General features: G+C 35.8%; 1 protein-coding gene across 1 annotated transcript in view; it reads right to left on the bottom strand.

Annotated features, from left to right (window-relative positions):
• Ddx10 (DEAD-box helicase 10) overlaps nt 1-12,938 on the bottom strand; it is a 285,891-nt gene that overhangs the window by 256,755 nt on the left and 16,198 nt on the right. The gene's annotated exons all lie outside the window — the stretch shown is intronic.

The raw sequence follows: 12,938 nt of genomic DNA, 5'->3' as shown, positions 1-12,938 counted from the left end.
AGTCTCTGGAACTTAGTGTTATGGAAAAAAATAGCAGAGTAGTAAATAATTGGTAGGATGTACCAGTGTGGAGGTATACACTGACACATATGTATGCACACTGTGTGTATCTATTTGTATTGACGGGAAAACAAAAGCAGACACCAAAAACTACACATCAATTTACATGACACCAAAATCATGATCCATAAAAGAACTGATAACCTGGATTTCATTTTCATTAAAATTAAAAATAACTGATCCATGACAGACAATGCCCAGGGAATGAAAAACAAGTCACAGAACTTAATATTTGCAAACAAATGATAAAGGACTATTCTCTAAAATATAAAAAGAAGCATTAAAACTCAACAAGAAGAACATAGTTATTTTGTTTGTTTGTTTGTTTGTTTGTTTGTTTGTTTTTGGTATCAGGAATAGAACTCAGGGATGCTTTACACTGAGCTACATTCCCAATCCTTTTTTTATAAATTGTGAAACAGGGTCTTGCTAAATTGCTTAAGGAATTCCTGAATTGTGGAGGCTGGCCTCTGAACTTGCAATCCTCCTGCCTCAGGCTGCCAAGCCATGGAATTATAGGGGTATACTAAAGTACCTGGCAAGAGCAAAATGTTTTAATTAAAATAAAGGGAAGGGGCAAAAAACTTTAACACCTCCCCAAAGGGGATATACAAAAAGCAAATGAGCATATAAAAAGATGTTCCATATCATGTCATCAGGGAAATGAAAATCAGAACAATGAGATACTAGTATATAGATACTAGTATATACTTATTAGAGTGACCAAAATCCAGAAGAGTGATAACAAAAGATATTAAGAACATTCAACCACAGACTCATTCATTACTGGAAGAAATGCAAAATGGGATAGCCACCTCTCAGACAGTTTGACATTTCTTACAACAACAAACCTTACCATCTGGTCTAGCAATGTGCTCCTTGGACTGACCAAAAGGAGTTAAAAACATGTCCACACAGAAAAAATTCTGCACAGATGTTTATAGCAGCTTTCTTCATAATTGCTACAACCTGGAAGAAATCAAGATGCCCCACAGTAGGTACAAGGATAAAATGTGTTATATCTAGACAATAGGATATTATTCAGCACTAAAAATAAATGAGTTCTCAGAGCTGAGGGTATAGCTCAGAGGTAGAGCACTTGCCTAGCATATGCAAAGCCTTGGGACAATGGGGGGAAGAAGCAGGGGAGGATGAGCAGCTCTCAAGTCACGTGTAGACATGGAAGACACTTAAATGCATCTTAAATCAAAGAAACCAACCTGAAAAGGCAATATGTTATGACTCCAACTACATGACATTCTTAAAAAAGGGTATAATAAATGGTCACCAAAAACTAAGGGAGAAGTAGGGATAAATAGGCAGAGCATAGACAATATTTAAGGCACTGAATGAAAATACTGTACAATAACTATCACATTAGATATGTGCAATCAATCATAAATTTATCTAAAACCATAGAATGTGCAATTCCAAAAGTGAACCTTCATGGTAACCATGGGCTTCAGGTAATAATAATGAATAAGTAGGTTCATCAATTGAAACTGTGCCACTCTAGTAGGAGCCGTTGATAAAGGAGGAAGGCATCTTCCTCTCAATTTGGCTGTGCATCTACGTATGCTCTAAAATAGTTTTTAAAAATAAATAGGTCATATCCATAGGAAAATATGATAACACAGTGAACTGAAGTTTTATTTAAAAGCCCCAAAAATGAGCCAGTCACAGTGGTGCATGCCTGTAATCCCAGTGACTCAGGAGGCTGAGTCAGGAGGAACACCAAGTTCAAGGCAAGCCTGGGCCACTTAGTGAAACCCTGTGTCAAAATAAAAAGGGCTAAGTATGTAATGGTAGAATGCCCTGGGTCCATCCCCAGTAAACACACACACATACATACACACACACACACACACACACACACAAAAGGTCCACATATATATGAAATTTACAGCTTAATAGCATAGGGATTATCTCCAAGAATTTTGATTGTTTCCATTTTACTAGAATATGTAAGGAAAAATAAATGCAAAGGAATCTCAAACTTTTGCAAGTAATCATAGTAATATTGGTATAATCCTGAAATACTGATTGGCAGGAGATTCAAGATGGTGGAATAGAGGAGGTCTTGTTCCTAGCAGCTCCGTGGTGTGAAACTAAGAAAGTAGACAGGGCAGCTTCTCCACAAGGTAGGTGACCAAAAAAAAAAAAAAAAAAAAGGCAGGGGAGCTTTACTGGAACCTAAAATTGCACATTCAAAGCAGACTGTGGACACAAAAGGTTGGATATAATAAGAAAAAAAACCCAGCTTCACAGCTGCTGTCACAGCCTAGACGGAAGCTCCTACCATGAACATAGTAGAGGGATAAGGGAATTAAAGGAACTTGCATTTTTCAGAGGCAGTGCAGAGCATGTGGGTTTGGAGCATTTAGAGACCAAAAACATTTTCCAACAAACGTGAAGGACATGATGCATGTATCTGTGTGTTGGGAAAGAAGTCGCCATCTCTCTAGGTGGCATGTGGAGGACAAAGGAAGGAACCATTTTGCAGCTGCAGCACAGGGCCGGCACCTTAGGGGGCAAATTCCTGGCAAACCAAGTTTGGCCTGAAATACATGCCCAGTAAACACATGCTGCATGTGCTTAAGTATCCAGAAGATACTGGAATGTGCTTAAGACATGAAATGTGCTTAAGTATCCAGAAGAAAATCAAATGGGGAGACAGGTTTACTCAGGGGACAACTGGTCGAGGAAACCCACCAGGCTCTACCCTTCCCCCTCCAATGTGACTGCTTACAGGAGCAGCTTGTAGAGATGCATCTGGCCAAAAACTCAGGACAGGGACTGGAGAGATTGTTTGGAAACTGAACCTGAGGCCAAGAAACATGTGGTTGTAGTGGCACCCCCTTCTCCACAGAAAATCTTAACTAAGCTTCTCCAGAAATCTTCACCATAATTGATTTTAGGTCTATCAGTGAAAGAGTCTCTACAAAAAGAGTTCAATGTAGGCAAATTTCCTATTTTCCTATTGCTCTATTGTAGTTGGCCAGTGGCCTGGAAGAAATCAGCACTCTAGGTGCTCAATGCCCCTTTTCTAGTTTTTCATAAACATTTATCCAGTATAGTAGTCTATAAAAGTGTGTTTGCAAATGTAAAATGTGATAATAAAAAGACAAATCCTTTGACAAGGCCTCTGGTCTTGAGCTGGAGCTTCACAGAGATGTCTACATTTCTAAGATAAGAGAAGTTATCAATTGGGCTCCATGGTAAAAGTTGGCTGCGGGAGGAAAGAAAGGAGAGAAAAAGCTCTCCCCTTCTCAGATGTTGTCCTTGAAAGGTTAACTGCCCAGAACAGTGAAAGAAAAAACTGCTTCTATGTGAACTTCTACAGACTGTGAACTTCTGAGACCCTCCCCTTACATGTTGGGTATAAAGTTCTGAAACTACTTGAACCCGAGGTTCAGAGGATTAACTGATTACAGCGAAAGCTATGCCCTCTGAACCTGGCTGCAGCCAAATAAAACTGTTTCCTGCTATCTGGTCTGTCTCCTACAACAGGGTATACAGGTGATGTAGGGGGACTAAGAATTGGCTCCTCCACCACATGAGTTGAACCCAGGTAAGATCCACGAGGTAAAGTCTTTCAGAGTGGACCAGCAAGTACTGGGTACTGGAGGTGCCGATCAAGACCAATCAGCATCCAGCAAAGAGCCTAAAGCCTCCCTTAACCTAAACCCTGCCACCAGGAACTCCGCCTACACTTCAGAATATTCTCAACAAAATATTAACAAAGATAAAATGAAAAAAAAAAAAAGAAAGAAAGAAAGAAAGAAAAGTGAAAAGCAGCAAAGGGAGAAACTACAGTAAAGGAATAGTCAATCAAAGAAGAAACTAATTCAAATTAAAAACTAGAAATAAACAAAAATGACCAGGAACACATATCATATCTCCATAATAACCCTGAACATTAATAGCCTAAACTCATTAATCAAAAGACACAGACTGGTAGATTGGATGAAAAAAACAAGACCCAAGACTATACCATCTCCAAGAGACTTACCTCATAGGCAAAGACAGCCACAGACTGAAGATGAAAGGATGGGAAAAAAACACCATTCACATGGATCACATAAACAAGCCTCGTATCAGATAAAGTGGACTTCAAGCTAGTTAATCAGAAGGGACAAAGAAAGACATTTCATACTACTTAAGGGAATTATACATCAAGAAGACATAACAATCATAAATATTTATGCTTCAAACAATGGAGCATCTATGTACATCAAACAAGCCTTACTCAAATTCAAGAGTCAAATAGACCACAACACAATAATTCCGGGTGACTTTAACATACCTCTCTCACTACTGGGTAGATCTTCCAAACAAAAACTAAACAAAGAAACTATATAACTCAATAATACAATCGATAATTTAGACTTAACAGACATATATAGAATGTTTCACCCATCAATGAGTGAACATACTGTCTTATCAGCAGCACATGGATCCTTCTCTAAAATAGACCATACCTTAAGCCATTAAGCAACTCTTGGCAAAAAAAGGACCCTGCATCCTATCGGATCATAATGGAATGAAATTAGAGATCAAAGAAACTCTAACACGGGGAGGCTAAATAACACACTATTCAATGACTAACTGATAACAAAAGAAATCAGGCATGAAATAAAAAGAAACTTAGAGGTAAATGAAAATAGTGATAAGACAAAATCTCTGTGACACCACAAAGGCAGTGCTAGGAGGAAAGTTCATTACACTAAGCAAATTCATTAAAAGAATAAAAAGTCAACAAATGAAAGACCTAACATTATATCTCAAGGCCCTAGGAAAAAAAGAACAAATCAACATCTAAAGCAGGAAAAAACAAATCAACATCTAAAGGGAACAAATCAACATCTTAAAGCAGGAGAAAACAGGAAATAATTAAAATCAGAGCTAAAATCAATAAAATTAAAAGAATTCAAAAACTGACAAAACAAAAAGTTGGTTCTTTGAAAAAATGATAAAACATTAACCACGCTAAAAAAAAGAGAAAAATTACTAAAATTCATGATGAAAAGGAAACATTACAATGGACACTACTAAAATACAGAAGATAATCAGAAACTATTTAGAAAATTTATACTGCAATAAAATAGAAAATCTCAACACAACCACAAATTTCTAAGAACATATGACCTACCCAAACTGAACCAGGAGGATATACACAATTTGAACAGTTCAATCTCAATCAATGAAATAGAAGATGCCATCAAAAGCCTACCAACCAAGAAAAGCCCAAGACTAAACAGATTCTCAGCCAAGTTCTACAAGACCTTCAAAGAAGAATTAACACCAACACTTCTCAAACTATACCATGAAATAGAAAAGGAACGAACCCTTCCAAACTCATTCTATGAAGCTAGTATAACTCTGATACCAAAACCAAACAAAGACACATCAAGGAAATAAAATTTCAAAACAATATCCCTGATGAACATAAATGCAAAAATTCTCAATAAAATCCTGGAAAATTGCATACAAAAACTATTAAAAAGATAGTGCACCACAATCAAGTGTAGTACATCCTAGTGATGAAAGCTTTGGTTCAAGATACAGAAATCAATAAATGTAATTCATCACATCAGTAAACTTAAAGACAAGAATATGATCATCCCAATAGACACAAAGAAAGCATTTGACAAAATACAGCACCCCTTCATGTTCAAAACACTAGAAAAACTAGGGTTAGTAGAAATGTACCTCAACATTGTAAAAGCAATCTATGCTAAACCCAAGGCCAGCATCATTCTAAGTGGAGCAAAATTGAAAGCATTCTCTTTAAGAACTGGAACAATACAAGGTGCCATCTTTCACCACTTTCATTCAACATCATCCTTGAAACTCTAGCCACAGCAATTAGACAGAATTGTCTAGAAGGAAGAAATTAAAGGGATACAAAAAGGAAAAGAAGAACTCAAACTATCACTATTTGCCAATAATATAATTCTATATTTAGAAGATCCAAAAAATTCCACCAGAAATGTTCTAGAACTCAAATGAATTCAGCAAAGTAGCAGGATATAAAATCAACACCTACAAATCAACTGCATTCCTATATATTGGTAATGAATCAACTGACAGAGAAATCAGGAAAAGCATCCCATTCACAATAGCCTCAAAAAATAAAATATTTGGGAATTAATCTAATAAAAGAAGTGAAAGACCTCTAAAATGAAAACTATAGAACTCTAAAGAAATTGAAGAAGACCTTAAAAGATGGAAAGATCACCCATGTTCTTGGATAGGAAGAATTACATTGTCAAAAGGACCATACTACCAAAAGCGTTATACAGAGTTAATGCAATCCCTATTAAAATCCTAATGACATTCTTATTAGAACTAGAAAAAGCAATCATGAAATTCATTTGAAAAACAAGAGACCCAGATTAGCCAAAACAATCCTTTGCAAGAAAAATGAAGCAAGAGACATCACCAAACCAGACCTTAAATTATATTACAAAGCCTTAGTAACAAAAATGGCACCAAAACAGATACACAGACCAGTGGTACAGAATAGAAGACACAGACCAACCCACATAAATACAGTTATCTCATACTAGACAAAGATGCCAAAATCATACACTGGACAAAAGACAGCCTCTTCAACAAATGGTGCAGGGAAAACTGGGAATCCATATGTAGCAAAATGAAATTAAACCTCTTTCTCTCAACCTGCAGGAAAATAAACTAAAAGTGGATCAAAGACTTAGGCACTAGAACAGAGACCCTGTGCCTAATAGAAGAAAAATTAGGTCCAAATCTCCACTATGTGGATTAAGAACTAATTTCCTTGACAAGACTCCTAAAGCTCAAGAAGTAAAATCAAGAATCAATAAATGGGATAGAATTAAACCAAAAGCTTCTTCACAGCAAAGAAAACAATCAAGAACATGGAGAGAGAGCCTGCAGAATGGGAGAAAATCTTACCACACATACCTCAGATAGAGTATTAATCTCTAGGATATATAAAAAACTCAAAAAACTTAACATCAAAAAAATTAAAAAATAATAACCCAATCAATAAATGGGCAAAGGAACTGAACAGATACTTCACAGAAGAAGAAATACAATCAATCAACAAATATATGAAAAACTGTTCATCATCACTAGTAATTAGAGAAATGCAAATTAAAACAACACTGAGATTCCATCTCAACCCAGTCAGAATGGCAATCATCAAGAATACATCAACAATAGATGTCAGCAAGGATGTAGGGGAAAAGGTAAACTCATACATTGCTGGGGGGACTGCAAATTGTTACAACCATTCTGGAAAGCAGTATGGAGATTCCTCAGAAAACTTAGAATGGAAGCACCATATAACCCAGTCATCCCACTCCTAAGTTTATATCCAAAGTACTTAAAATCAGCATACTACAGTAACTCGGCCATGTCAATATTTATAGCAGCTCAATTCACAACAGCTAAACTATGGAACCAACCTAGGTGCCCTTCAATAGATGAAGGCATAAAGGAACTGTGATACACACCCCACACACACACACACACAATGGAATATTACTCAGCCTGAAAGAATGAAATTAGGGCATTTGCCAGTAAATAGATGGAACTGGAGAATATCATGCTAAGCGAAATAAGCCAATCCCAAAGAACCAAAGGCCGAATGTTTTCTCTGACATGCAGATGGTAATTCACAATTGGGGGTTAGGGAGAGGTATTTTGGACTAGACAAAGGGGAGTGAAGGGAAAGAAGGGGGATATGGGGGTAGGAATAATAGTAGAATGAATCAGATATTATCATATGTGCATATATGACTATATAACTGTATTAGTCTATATCATGCACAACCAGACAAATGAGAAGTTATACTCCATATATTACGATATGTCAAAATGCATTCTACTCTCATGTGTAACTAATTAGAATTTTAAAAATATTTTTAAAATACTGATTGAGGGGCTGGGGATGTGGCTCAAGCGGTAACACATTCGCCTGGCATGCGTGGGGCGCTGGGTTCGATCCTCAGCACCACATAAAATAAAATAAAGACGTTGTATCCACCGAAAACTGAAAAATAAATATTAAAAAATTCTCTCTTCTCTCTCTCTCTCTTAAAAAAAAAAAAAAATACTGATTGACAGAACAAGTACAAATCTCTAGCAACAAAGATGTTTGGCACAAAAGAGACACATACCAAAAATGAGGCTGAGTAAAAATCCTATAATCCTAAATTTGATTTATAAGCATCAGTATAAATTCATGATATGCTTGCTCTTTAAAAAGTCTATCCAACAAGAAACCTAAACAGTGGCCATCGCACTAACAATTAGACTATAATACTTAAATACCATATTCTGCTAAAAGGATTTAATAACTGAAAACATGTGTGGTGCACCCAGAACACCACAAGGCAGAGTCCAAAGACTACCAAGATGTGTCTTAAGGACACAGGAAACAACTTGAAACATCTCCTTTTAGTCAAATGTTTTAGTCAGCCTTAGTGTCACTGTGACCAAAATACAACAATAACTTAAGAGAAGGAAAAGTTTATCTGTAGCTCAGAGTTTCAGAGATCTCAGTCCACAGACAGCCAACTCCACTCCTCTGAATCTAAGGTGAGGCAGCACATTATGGGGGATGGTAGAGGCAGAGGAAAGCTGTCTCTCCCTTATGGCAGGGGGATGGAGACAGGAAGAACAACCCTTTCAGGGCACACCCCCAGTGACCCACCTCCTTCACTCATGCCCCATCTGCCTAGAGTTACCACCCTGTCAGTTCCCTCAAAGTAGGATGGACTGATTAGGTTATATAACCTAATCATTTTGCCTCTGGATATTCCTGCATTAACAGAAGTTTTGGGGGGACACTTCATACCTGAAGCACAACATGAAGTTTGGGACATCAAGGGAAAATGTTGAATGTTGTTTCTATTGTGAGAAGGATGAAAAAATATTACATTATATTAAATGTTACATATTAACACATCATTGAGACATCATTAAACATTAAGTTCTGAGTTCATCTTAAAAAAAAAAAAAAATAAGTGGTCACCTTCAAAAAATGCCGGGGAATTAACTCAGTTGTCTAAGAGCTATTCGAGAGAATAAAGCATATACCCTGCTCTTTCCAGTAACAAATGTACCTCAGCTAATCGCAGTTCATATATAATAGCTATCTGACATAAAAAGTATTCCAGCTAATAAAGACATTTAGAATATGACAAATTTACAAACTCTAATTAAAATTAAAACTATACTGAGATTCCATCTCAATCCAGTCAGAATGGCAATCATCAAGAATACAAGCAACAATAAATCTTTGTATGGTTTTGGTATCAGGGTGATACTAGCTTCAAAGAGTGAATTTGGAAGGGTTCTCTCCTTTTCTATTTCATGGAATAACTTGAGGAGTATTGGTATAAGTTTTTCTTTGAAGGTCTTATAGAACTTGGCTGAGAAGACAACTGTTCCTAGGCTTTTCTTTGTTGGTAGGCTTTTGATGGTATCTTCAATTTCATTCAAAATTGATGCTTAAATTTTCTATGTCCTCCTGATTCAATCTGGGTAGATCATGTGTCTCTAGAAATTTGTCAATTTCTTCATTACTTTTTATTTTATTGTAGTATAGACTTTCAAAATAGTTTCTGATTATCATCTGTATTTCAGTGGTGTCCATGGTGATATTTCCTTTTTCATCATGAATTTTAGTAATTTGAGCAGTCCCAAAGATCAAATGTTCTCTCTGATATGTGGATGCTAACCCACAACAAGGGTGGGTAAAGAGAGGAAGAATAGAAGTTCATTGGATTAGACAAAGGGGAATGAAGGAAAGGGATGGAGGGACAGGAATAGGAAAGACAGTAGAATGAATCAGACATAACTTTCCTATCCTTTTATATGAATACACAACCAGTGAAACTTCACATCATGTATAACCACAAGAATGGATCCTAATTAGAATAAGTTATACTCCATGCATGTAAATAAATTGGAAAAAAAAGAATTTACCCTTGAGGAATATACCAGCTCCTAAAGTGAATACACACAAGGCAATATGAGGGAAGGCAAGCAGAAAGCAACTATTAAAAAACTACAGAACTGAGAAGAAAATTTGGCAGTCTCATAATGCTACAAAGCCCAGAGCTTGCCAAGATAAATAAATACTCCAGTTTTTCTGTTTAGACTCAGAGAAAGGCTATACCTTCTAAGTCAGAGAGGGTCAACAAGAAACAGAAGAGCCCCAAAGTCTAATTGCCAGGCCAGAGCATATCAAGGTAACCTACCTTTAGGATGCCTGCCTTCTGGGAGGGTAGGGTAACACATCACATTCATTATTTTGCTTAACAAAACCTTACAAGGAAAAAAACTACCTTCAAAGGAAAAAGAACTGTATGATTACTTTAAGAATACTAGTGTACAATAGAAAGCTATTTCTGAAGAGAAAAAACTGTCAAGATGGCCATCAAAAAAATGAAGATGAAATAAAGAAGTTTTCACTAACAAACACATACTACAAAGAAACTAAGAAAAAGCATCAAAGAGAAACATGACAATGCAAAAAGACTATTGGGGTAAGTAAAATAAATAGTGATGTTTTGAACAGTAGTAACTATGGCTTTGGGGGTTTGAAATATTGTGGAGCCAGGATCTGTGACACACCCCTGTAATCCAAGCAACTCAAGAGGTCAAGGCAGGAGTATCACAAGTTCAACACAGCCTCAGCAACTTAAGAAGATCCTTCTCAAAATAAAAAAATTTTTAAAAGGACTGGGGGACGCAGCTCAATGGTAAAATGCCCCTGCGTACAATCCCTAGTACAAAAAAAAATTATATTTATATATATATATATATATATATATATATATATATATATATATATATATAAAAATTATACACATGCACACAATAATTTTGAAGAACTTAAAAACAATAAGCTACTTACAGAGAAAAATGTATACATTTACAGGCATAAAAAAAGTAAAAAAGATGATAAAAGATTCACAACTAAAACACTAATCAAGCCGGGCGAAGTGGCACAGAGCTGTAATCTCAGCTCAGGAGGCTGAGGAAGGAAGATCACAAGTTCAAAGCCAGCCTCAGCAAAAGCAAGGCAATAAGAAACTCAGTGAGATCCTGTCTCTAAATAAAATACAAATTACGGCTGGGATGTAGCTCAGTGGCTAAGTGGCCCTGAGTTCAATCTCCAGTACTCACCGCCCACCGCCCCCCCCCCAAAAAAAAAAGCTAACCAAAAGAAAGTTTGGCTAATAGCAAACTAAACCAAAGTATAGGTAAAGACACAAAGTAACATTTTATAATAATGTTTCACGTTAACAGCAAATGTAATACTAAATTTGTATGTACCTAGTAACAATATCAGAATGGATATCTCAAATTCAAAATTTTTCTTCACTTATCAAAAAATTCAACTTACAGTCATTAGAAAACAGAAAACTGCTATAGCCTGTAGTCAGTCAAACTACATTCTCTTAAAAATAAAATCATTAGAAACACCACTTGTCCACATATAGCAATATAAAGAAATACTGGTATAACTTTTCCCTAAATATATTCTGACATATGACTTCAGAAACCTAAACTTCTTAAATTTTCTTCAGGTCCTTCACAATTTGAATCAACATTGTATGATGCCTTATGCCTTAAAATAATTCTTGATGACAATCTTTCATGGTATATTAACCAAACTGATGTTATTAAAGGGGGAAAATAATGTCATTAGACAAAAATTCCCAGCAGCATCTACTTATTATAGTGCTTCCACAATTTGGAATATCACTGTCTTGCAATTATTGTATATAACCAACAGTTGTATAAATCATGCTGCTACTCATCTGTCTTCTAAATTTTTCTGACAGTCACATTTTTACAAGTGCTAGAACTATGTTTCAAAATAATTTGTAATACACAATGGAAGTCTTTGAATTCAAGTTTTTCTAAAACCTTCTGATTTACAAATCACCATTATCTACAGAAACTGAGATAGGCAAAGATAAGTAATTCTGACATATTCATTCAAACTGAACAATCTCCACTATTAGTCTTTACAATATCGAGTTAGTAGTAACAAAAATTATAATAGTCATCTCAGCACAAAAAAGAACAAGGTGTCCCCAACAGTAAGCCAAGGAAGAAACTACATCTCAGATATCTGTTATTCCAATTTTCAAGTTCTCGGTAGCCAAAACCACCAATATTCAGATTCTCCAAAGTTTACCCATTAAGGTCACTGATATCATTAAGTCTGGTCTCAGAATCCCTTTTAATCATAGACATTTTCAATAAGGTCAACATGGACGTAAATATCCATATTTCTGGAATTTAAGGACTTTCAAACAGGATAACCCAATTCATTTACCAACACCATTTTTTTAGACTAACATTATCATAGAAGAAATTAAAATTTTAAAATACAAATAATGGTGGAGTTGAAGCCATACTGATATCTTCAACACAGAATCCAACATTCACTGAAAAGTATTTCTTTAGGGAGTCAATTATGTCCATAGTCTACAATGATTCATAAGACATGCATATCCGTTCTAGTTGTCATATCAAAATACAATTTAAAAGCATTTCTCCAAACCATTTGCATATCAGAAACACTTATACTTTATTCTCTAATTTTTAGGAAGACAAGGCAAAGTAACAGTTGCTAGAATAATTTTAAACAGAAAGAATATTTGGTGAATTTGATAAAATGTGTTCTATAGCACATCAGTCCTGCATAATACTGCTGAAGAGAATGATTCTACACCCAAATAATTTTGGTAGCTATAGCACACTTTACCACTTACTCTTTTGTAGAGTCACAAGTCCATGAAAACATTCAAAATGTTCTGAGAAGTCCTGCAGTGAATAAAACTATTTCCCTTTGACACACAAGT

This window comes from Ictidomys tridecemlineatus, chromosome 4 (assembly GCF_052094955.1).
Source record: "Ictidomys tridecemlineatus isolate mIctTri1 chromosome 4, mIctTri1.hap1, whole genome shotgun sequence".
NCBI classification, from domain to species: Eukaryota; Metazoa; Chordata; class Mammalia; order Rodentia; family Sciuridae; genus Ictidomys; species Ictidomys tridecemlineatus.
This window is presented reverse-complemented; position numbering and strand designations above follow the sequence as displayed.